The sequence below is a fragment of the Felis catus genome, chromosome C1 (assembly GCF_018350175.1).
Source record: "Felis catus isolate Fca126 chromosome C1, F.catus_Fca126_mat1.0, whole genome shotgun sequence".
Lineage (NCBI taxonomy): Eukaryota > Metazoa > Chordata > Mammalia > Carnivora > Felidae > Felis > Felis catus.
The window spans coordinates 16,348,270-16,357,288 of NC_058375.1; the positions used below are offsets into that span (position 1 = coordinate 16,348,270).

Here is a 9,019-nt window from a genome sequence, read left to right on the forward strand (position 1 = left end):
AACTCATCAAACTGTCCATTTAAGACCCAGGTCTGTTTTCCCAGGTGTCAGTTATAGCTTGTAAAGAGAGGAGAGCAGGTTCAGTAGCTGGGGAGGAGAAAGCCCTGGGGTGGACTCTGCTCTCTTGGGCCGCCCGAGGCACCTCTCTCACCCCACAACCCAGGAGGGCCCAGCTCTGTCAGAAGGCCTGAAGCTCCAGGCCCGGCGCCCTTCCCCATGGCTCCCAGGGTGTCCCTCCCCCCACTCAGCAGCACCCACCTGCCCGGCTCAGACTGGTGCCTGCAGGAGCAACCCCGGCCGTCCCTCTCGCAAATCCCGAATTAATGAATCCCAGGAATCTGCTGCCTGTGAACAGCCACTTCTTTGGGGTTTCGGTGAGAACGACAGGGATTAGGGCCTGGCAGGCGGGACGCCTCCTCCCGGGGGGCTCGGTTTTCACCCCAGGAGAAATCTGAACTGTCCCCCCCGCCCCCCCCCCGGTCCCCACTCTTGCTTCCCCTTTGCATCAATCCCTTGTTCGTACCAGAGGCATTATCTATCTAATCCCTACCCACCCTGGCTGGCTCCCTGGGGGTGGGGGCAGGAGTGGGTGGGGCCCACGCTGCCCCCCTCCTGGCTGCTCCTGGCCCTGGGTGCCCAGGGGTGCCCCTCCTCACTCCTTCTGGCCCAGGGGGCTGGACCATGGGGCAAGTTGGGAATCGCAGACGGTGGATGGGCTCCCGAGTACCAGGCCTGGCCAGCCCCTCCCTGAGCACACACGTGCACACACTTCTTGGGGCTCATGGAGTTGGCTGACACGAATGGAACGGGTGGGTGACTAGTATCTCTGTCCCCGCCCCCTCCCCCCCCCCCCCCCCCCGCCCACACTTCGTCCCGAAGGGGTCAGCGGCACAAAGGGCCGGACTGATGACATCTGCTCAGATCAGGTGTGGTGCCTGTCAAACATGTGTAATAACCCTTGCAGGGGTGGGCGTCCGACAGACCTGACTCCGAATCCAAACTCCCCCCCCAACCGGTCCGTGACCTTGAGCAGTTTTCTTTCCTGTAAAATGGGAACAATGGGGGTGTTCTCCCCGAAAGGAAGGCACCTGAGGCAGACACCCATCTGGACGTCTTCATATGTGCACCGGCCCCCAGAGACCCCTAACGTCGCACCACGGGGGAGGGAGCTCGTTCCCTGGTCACTTGAAGGCTATGGTGTCCCTTGGCTGGCTGTGATCACCTGTGCATGGGGACCCTGACAGCTTAGGGAGTATGTGAGTGTGGATGTTAGGTGCGTCAGGATGGTGAGGCAGGAGGGGGTGAGGACCCCAGACGGCCTTAGCCAGTGGCACCATTTTGCCACGGACTGTTCCCAGCCGTGGCCCCAGGGATGATGGGAGAGCACCCCTTGAGACGAGGCCAAAGGGCCAGGTGGCTCTGACCTCCATATGTAAGGTCACTCAGGTGGCCAGGGTGGCTGAGGTTGGCACATTTGGGGGAAGGTGCTGAGCTGGGCCCTGCAAGGACTCCTTAGCTTCTGGGAGTTCAGAGGGGACGACACAGGACTGTCTTCACTGAAAGCTCATGGTCAACCGCCCCCACAGCTGCTGGTGTGGGGAGGCCTGTCCCGCAGCTCCGGAGGCCCTGGAAATTCCGTATCCTTCTGCAGGAGTCCGGACCCCAGGCACGGGAAGAGGGCCGGAAGCTCTCCTCTCTTACCCTCCTCTTCAGCCAGAGCCCTGATGCTGATGCCTGGAGCCCGGCTCCCCTGCTTCTGTGCCGAGGACGAGCCAGCCACTGGGGGTTTGGTCCCAGGCGTTCCTCTTCCCCGCTGGGCGGCCTCAGCATCCTGTCCCTCGAGGGGTGGGTGGCGCTTACTTGCCGAGGTCCACCTTCAGCTTGGCTGTGTGAGAAGGGCTCCACGATTTGGGCCCCTTCTTATCCATCTGGGTCCCCTGCTCTGGGGTGTGGGGCCCAGGAGGGAGGACACTTGCTGGGTAGATGCTGAGTGGAGAGTCAGGCCTCTCTGGGCCTCGGTTTCCTACCTGTGAAAAAGAGGAGGCTGTGCTCTCTCAGCCGGGAAGCAAGGCCCATCCGTGGTCAGGGTGTGGGAAGGGAGGGGAGGGAGGGGAGTGGCTGGGCGGGGCAGGGCAGGAGTGGCCCTCACCCCCAGGGGCTCACAAAAGAGCCATGTGTCCTCCATGGGCAGCGCAGGGCTGGCCCAGGCGTCTGCTCTACGGATGGGGATTTGGCTTCAGAACGAGGCTTTATTATGTTTCCTTTTTAATTACGATGATCTTGGCTCCTACAAGAGCAGCTTTTGTTGGGGCAGCTTAGGAGAGGGAGGGAGGCAGGACTGGCCAGTCCGGGGCTGGAGGGGCTCCACGGGGGAGGCGCCGCGCTCAGAACCCCCTCTTGGTTCCCTGGGAAGGGAGGTGCGGGCCACGAGAGAGAGAGAGGGCGGCTCGGGTTTGGGGGTTGGAGGTGGGCGAGGGAAGCACAGTTTGAGCCAGATTTTCTCCCTGCTCCATTTCTTCGCCAAGCTCCAGACTTTGACACGCAACACCGCAGATACCCGACCGCCCCATCCCCTAGATGGCCCTTGGGAACCTCAAGTTCAATATCAAGCCCCCTAAGCTGGCTCATAGCTCAGTGAATTCATTCATTCAACAAATATTTACTGACCACCTACTGTGTGCCAGACCCTACTCTGGGTGCCTGGGGCACATTGACTAATTCTCCTTCTACTCATGTCTTTGTCCTCACAGCCTCCAGGAAGGTGGGGTTTCACTGCGAGCCCGCACAACAAAGCTTGGCACCCAGTTGACTCTTGGGCAATGTTTCCTTACCGAGGAAGGAAAGAACCATCTGGAAGGCAGGTGGAACGGAGGGTGTTTGCATCTAGACCAGGGTGGGGAAGGAGACTCACAGGCTGCTAACACCAGGGGTGGGGAAGAGATAGCTAATTTGCCTTCATGCATCTGAGGTGTGACACTGGGTCACTTGTCCCCAAATGCACCTGTTATTTTGTATTAAAAATATATATTTTTTACATTTATTTTTATTTTTGGGAGACAGAGACAGAGCACAAGTCGGGGAGGGGCACAGAGAGAGAGAGACGCGGAATCCAAAGCAGCCTCCAGGCTCCGAGCTGTCAGCACAGAGCCCGACGTGGGGCTCGAACTCACAAACCACCCAAGCCAAAGTCGGACGCCCAACCGACTGAGCCACCCGGGTGCCCCTGTTATTTTGTGTTTTGAAAAAGCAAATAAGAAAATCTTCAAATAAGAAAGAGGTTAAATAAGCAAATATGTTAACAACCAAAACCTCCAGTATGAGATTTCTAAAAGTTGCATTCATCTGTTTTCCCCTAGAAAATAAAGCATGTACATTTTGGACAGCCAGCCCTACTGTTTGCCAGATGTATGACCTTGGGCAAGTCACTTTGCTTCCCACAGTGTGAATCTCCCCATCTGTAGCCTTGCTGCGAGGGTCGAATGGGGTGATGACTGCAAACTTGGGGGTATTATTTCTGCACTCGAGCCCCTGGGACAGTGCGGGTGAGGCCTGTGGCAGGAAGAGGCTCTTCCCCATGGGACCTTCACAGCCCCCACCCTCCACGGACACCTGCGCCCCTGAAGCTCTGGGCTCCTGGCCCTGTAATGCAGGGGTGTCCTCAACGTTAGTCTTCACCTGTGGCCTCCTGCTCACTTCCCAGGCCTTCTCACCTGGGACTCCAACCACTTCCTGGTGTCTTAGGGACAGTCAGGACTCCTGGCCTCTCTAGTCCATCGGACCCGGACCTCTCCAGCCCCCTTCTAGCTGGGTTCCCCTGAATAGCAGTGGCCAGGGACACTGCTGAATGTCAGGAAGATGGGAAGCCAGCTCAGGCTTGCAACAGAAAAAGTTCCACTCCCGAAGCGTTCGTTTGGGGGAGGGGGTGCGGTTCCAAGGGTCCCACCCATAATCCCCACCTTCCTGGTCCAGGGTGGGGATCTCTGTTCAGATCCTCAGAAAATCTTTCCTGGATCACTCTAAATAAAACAGCACATCCCTTCTCCTGGCTCCCCAGTTCCCACCGGCACATTGTTGCATGGGCTACAAACACGGGTTCTGGAATCTGCCTCCCTGGGCCAGAGTTTGCCGATCATGGACTGGGGACTTCTCGAAGATGGGGCCTTCTGTCTGTTCAGTGCTATATCACAGCCCCAGGCACTTTCCCCATCTTATAGATGGCGAAACTATGGTTCAGAGAGGGCGACTGACTTTCCCAAGACCACACAGCAGATCCACGGCAGCAACAGGACTTTTAAATCCCTTTTCTCTCCGGAACATCCCCGGCCTCCATTTCTCCTGTTGCTCGTAGTCAAACACCCGCTCCTCACCTTTCCCCTCGCCGTGGACGCCACTCCCACTGCTCAGGTCCCCACAGCCTCCAGAAAAGGCTGGTCCTATGGAGGGAAGCTGCGATTTAAGGCTGGGCCCAAGCGCTGATGCGTGAAGGGGAGCAGGTGGGGGCAGTGCCAGGGGGAGCCCTTCCCGCCCTGCCAGGCGCCCCATCTGGACAGGGAGGCTGCAACCTGATCTGTGGGCCGGAGAGCTGGGCTATTTTGGGGGTGGCACCGGAGGCCCAGGCATCGTGACAAGGGGAAGGGGTGTCTCCCGCCCCTGCTGCAGGCTTAGGATGTAGGCCCTGGCCCATGCGCCATTCCAGAGGGTTGGGACAAGGGCAGGGAGTGGGAGCCTCCTCCTGGGGCTCGGTGGGAAGCTCCTCACTCAAGGCGCTGGCGGTTCCGGGGCCCCATATGCCTCGAGAGAGAAACGACACAGCTGGGTCTTGGTCCCAACCCTGCTACCGTCTCGCTGTGTGACCTTGGGCAGGTCCCTCTCCCTCTCTGGGCCTCAGTATGCTCATCTGTAGTATTTGGAGACCTCAGGTCCCATCCAGCCGTGAGCTTCCATCGTCTTTCGCAGCAAAGGAGGAAAGCCTCATGCTCTAAGATTCTAGAGACAAAGGGGGTGGTTCAAATATTTTAAGATTAAAGGAATAATTCTTGCTAAGACTCCGAGAATAAGAAGAATGATTCAAGCATTTTGGGTTTTAGGGAGGGATGATCAGGTAGATAAGACTTAAGAAAAGGAGCTCCCTGGGTCCCTTGAAGTACTGGCATTGGCCTTATTACTGTCACTAGGTGGTCTAGGAGGCCTGTTGGCCTCCAGAACACAGCCCATGGGAGTGGAGAGCCCTGGAGAGCCGGGGGACGTGGGGATAGGAGGGTCAGCAGAGGCCTGTTGGTTTCCAGAAGTCACAACTGGCACAGGTGGGCCCTAAGAGCTGGCCCATTCTGGTCCTGAGCCGGGGCCGGGGGAGCAGCTGGTACCCCTGCCTGTCCTGGCTTTTCTGCCAAGACTCACCCAGCTGCCATGGGGCTGCCGTTCTGGGGCCATGCCTGCCTGAGGTGCAGAGTGAGAGGGTTAATGTGTACATGCGGGGCCCTAAGGATGACTGGGCTCCTGCCCCTCCCTGGCGGTCTTCCAGGTGGGTGCCGGCTGGCTTCCTGGTGTGGCCTGGACCCTAGGAAAAGCTTCCTTGGGCACACGATCTCCCGGAGCCTTGTTGAGACAGGGCTTCTGGGGAGAAGGCGAGAGTGGGTCTGGCCTGGGCAAGGTCTAGGGTGGCGGCATGTGGGAGAAGCTCCCAGGCTGCCCCCCCCCCATGTCCCATGCCCCGGGCACATGGCACGACCCTTCTGGAACCCCCGCTTCTTCAGCTGTAGGACGGGGACGACATTCCTGCATTAAGTGAGCCGAACAGCGGACAGTGCCTTGCAGACCCAATGTTCACGAGAGTCTGAGGGTAGACATGGGGATCTGGCCGGAGGGAAGAAGGGACTTGCCAGCTGAGGTGCCTTAGAACCGAGGCCCCCAGCGCCTCCCCCAGTGGCAGGGCCAGGCCTCTCCTGCCTTCTGGCTTGGGAGTCGGTCCAGAGGCCCCACAGCTGCCTTTTCCCTTTGCTCCAGAAATTGCAAAAATGAAAACCCCCCACTTACCAGTCAATGGGAAGCTGGCTGTGGGGAAGCCGACTGAAGATATGATTCTAGGTCCTGAGGCTTGGGGCAGACCCACCAGGGGAAACACTTGTATTTCTTCAAGTGATATTGAGACCCCTGGGAAGTGGGGGGTGATATGGGAGCTGGTGAGCCCCGGGATGGCCTGGGGCCACATTATTGCAGATGCACACGTGTGTGTGTGTGTGTGTGTGTGTGTGTGTGCACGCACAGGAGTGCTATCTTAACTGACTGCATATCATTCTTATCCTATCACTTATCTACAGTTCCTTTCAATCTAATCTGTTGGGCTTTACAAAGGGTTGGATGCAGCTGTAAGGAATATTTATAATTCAAATGAATAATATAACAACATCTATCAGAAGTCTCTATAGTGCGGGGGCGCCTGGGTGGCTCAGTCGGTTAAGCATCTGACTTCCGCTCAGGTCATGATCTCATGGTTCGTGGGTTCGAGCCCCATGTCGGGCTCTGTGCTGACAGCTCGGAGCCTGGAGCCTGCGTCAGATTCTGTGTCTCCTTCTTTCTCTCTGCCCCTCCCCCACTCGTGTTCTCTCTGCCTCTCAAAAATAAATACAACGTTGAAAAACAAAAAGGTTCTATAGTGCCTGGGGACTTTGGAAACACCTGGATTGGGCCTCCTGGCTCTGTGGGAGGTGGAAGAACTGTGAGCAAGTCACTCCACCTTTCTAAGCCTCAGTTTCCACATCTGGAAGTTGGGGAGAGTAGTTCCTGCCTCTCCTGTGGAGATTCTAGGAAGCAGTGTTTGCAAAGGAACCTGCCCCTTGGTTGGCATGTGGATGATGTCCCGGCCGAGGGCAAGGGTCCTCGGAGATGCTTCCTGCAGTTCCTACGTGACCCGTGTTGGGAAGGAACCATCCAGATAGGCTTCCCCGGGGGGTGTGGCCTTTGAAGCTGTTATAAGTGAGGGTCCAGGTGGGAGCCCGTGGAAACGAGACCAAGAGGAGGAGCCGGGACGGTGGGCTCCCGGGCAGGGAGGTCGAGAAGTTCTGAGTGGGAGAGGCGGGGAGATGATGTGGGGGCCGCCGGGAGGACGGGCTTGCTGGGTCGTCCAGCAGCAGGGAGCAGGACGGTGATCCCCACTTTCTCAGGTACGAAACAGCCGCTCATCCTGTTGCCTGACAGTGACAGGGAGGGTGGAGTCTTGGCCTGACACTTCTTAGCTTGTGGTGCGTTGGGCTTCCTTAGAGCAACGGTGAAATTTAACCCCCGCCCCCGAATAAAGACAAATAACAATACCTTTAAAAAGAAGGACACGCAGGTCAGAGAATGGATGCGACCGCCCTGGGGTGGCAGGGCCCGGACCGGGGCGGGACAGAGCTGGAGTCGGAATCTGGCGGTCCCCATCCCTGCACCCACGATCCTTCTCCTCCTCGGGGCGCCACCCGCCCAGCAGCCCCCCTCCTGGTGCTCTCGGCCTTTATTGGGTCCTTAACGGGCTCTCGGGGACCTGGCACCTGCTGCCTTTTCTGTTCTAATTAAAGGCGGATGCTCTGGGGGGTGGCCAGGGGGTGGCGTGTGGGGGGCTCTGGCTCGTGGCCACCCTGGGTGACACATTCCTGGCTCCTGACTCACAGAGAAATGTCTTCGTGTCTCCTCGGCACTTTTGGACCCTGCAGCTGTGACCACATTCCTCCTTCCCCTCCTCCCCCCTGTGGCTGGAGCTGCAGCGAATCGTGTGGACCCATCCCGGGCTGTGGAGACTGAGGCCCCGAGGGGTGGGTGCTGTGCCAGGACAGAGTCAGGGAAAGGGAGGAAGAAGCTCTCACGTGGGGTGTGCCTTTGCCCTCACCTTTGGCTTAGGGCAGCGATTCTCAGGCGGGGGTGTGGTGGGTGGGTTGTACTGTGTGTGTGTGTGTGTGTGTGTGTGTGTGTGTGTGTGTCTTGGCACCTAGGGGGCACAGACCAGTTGCTAAACTTCCTACAACGAACAGGATACCCCCACAACAGCGACTTATCTGGCCCCAAATGTCAGCAACCCCAAAACTGAGAAACCCAGGCCTAGGGCTAGAGCAGGAGTTTGGTGCCCCCGTTCTGCGTTTTCTCCTTAAGCCTCTTGTGGTTAAGCCCTGGCCCGGTGGCCGGAGACCCTGAGCTGGCCCTGCGTCGGCTCCCGGTGCTCGGCCACCCGGGTCCAGCGTGGGAGACGCGCAAGGACCTGGCTCCGTCCTGTCCCCCAGAGCGAGGGAGCTGAGAGAAAGCCAGCAGGCGTCTTGCGCTTGAAAGACGGACCCGCGATGTCGAGGAAGGCGTCGGGATAAGCCGTGTCGTCTTTGGGCCTGGGTTTCATCCTCTGGCCGGTGCGGAGCCAAAATCTCTCTCAGGCCCTCTGGGCTTCACAAGCGAGGCTTCTAGACTCCGTGTCTGCACAGTGTGGTGTGGGGCCTGGCTCGCCACCGCAGGGGCGGGCAAGCTGGGCTACTCGGGCCTGTCGCCTGGTTAGGAGAACGTGTCACTGGCACGCGCCCATGTCTGTTCATTTACATATTGTCTATGGCTCCGTGGATGGTTGTGTGGCTGCGACACCGTCTGGCCCTCGAACCCCCAATATTTTCTCTCCGGCCCTTTATAGGAAAGGTCGCAGTGATGGATGGATTTCAGGTGTAAGTCATGGGCCGGTGGGGGACTGATGGAAGGGGATTTATTTGCGGGTGGGGTGGGTGGGAAGGGCATATCTTCAAGAGGCCGTTGCTTGTAGCACATGGCAGGTCAGGGTCTCAGACTCAGATTCCTCCCTACAGCCTCAGTTTCCCCATGTGTCAGTGGAAATCTCCGGGCCTGGCAGGGCCGTGCTGAGGCCCGGTGTGACGGTGAGTGAGGAGAGAAAGTCTCGTGCCCGGGGCCAGGCAGCCTGAGCTGGGTTATTTATGGGTTTCCGCTGGGAGGGGGGCCGCAGGCTGTGGGCCGTGTCTGACCTGAATTCTTACACTTACAGGAAATTAGAGCCCTT

At 58.5% G+C, this 9,019-nt stretch overlaps 1 non-coding gene across 1 annotated transcript; it reads left to right on the top strand.

The window, feature by feature from the left end:
* Positions 1-6,434: 6,434 nt before the first annotated feature.
* Positions 6,435-6,519, top strand: TRNAG-UCC. Its single transcript has one exon. It is a non-coding gene; the product is annotated as a tRNA-Gly (tRNA).
* The last annotated feature ends 2,500 nt before the right edge of the window (positions 6,520-9,019 follow it).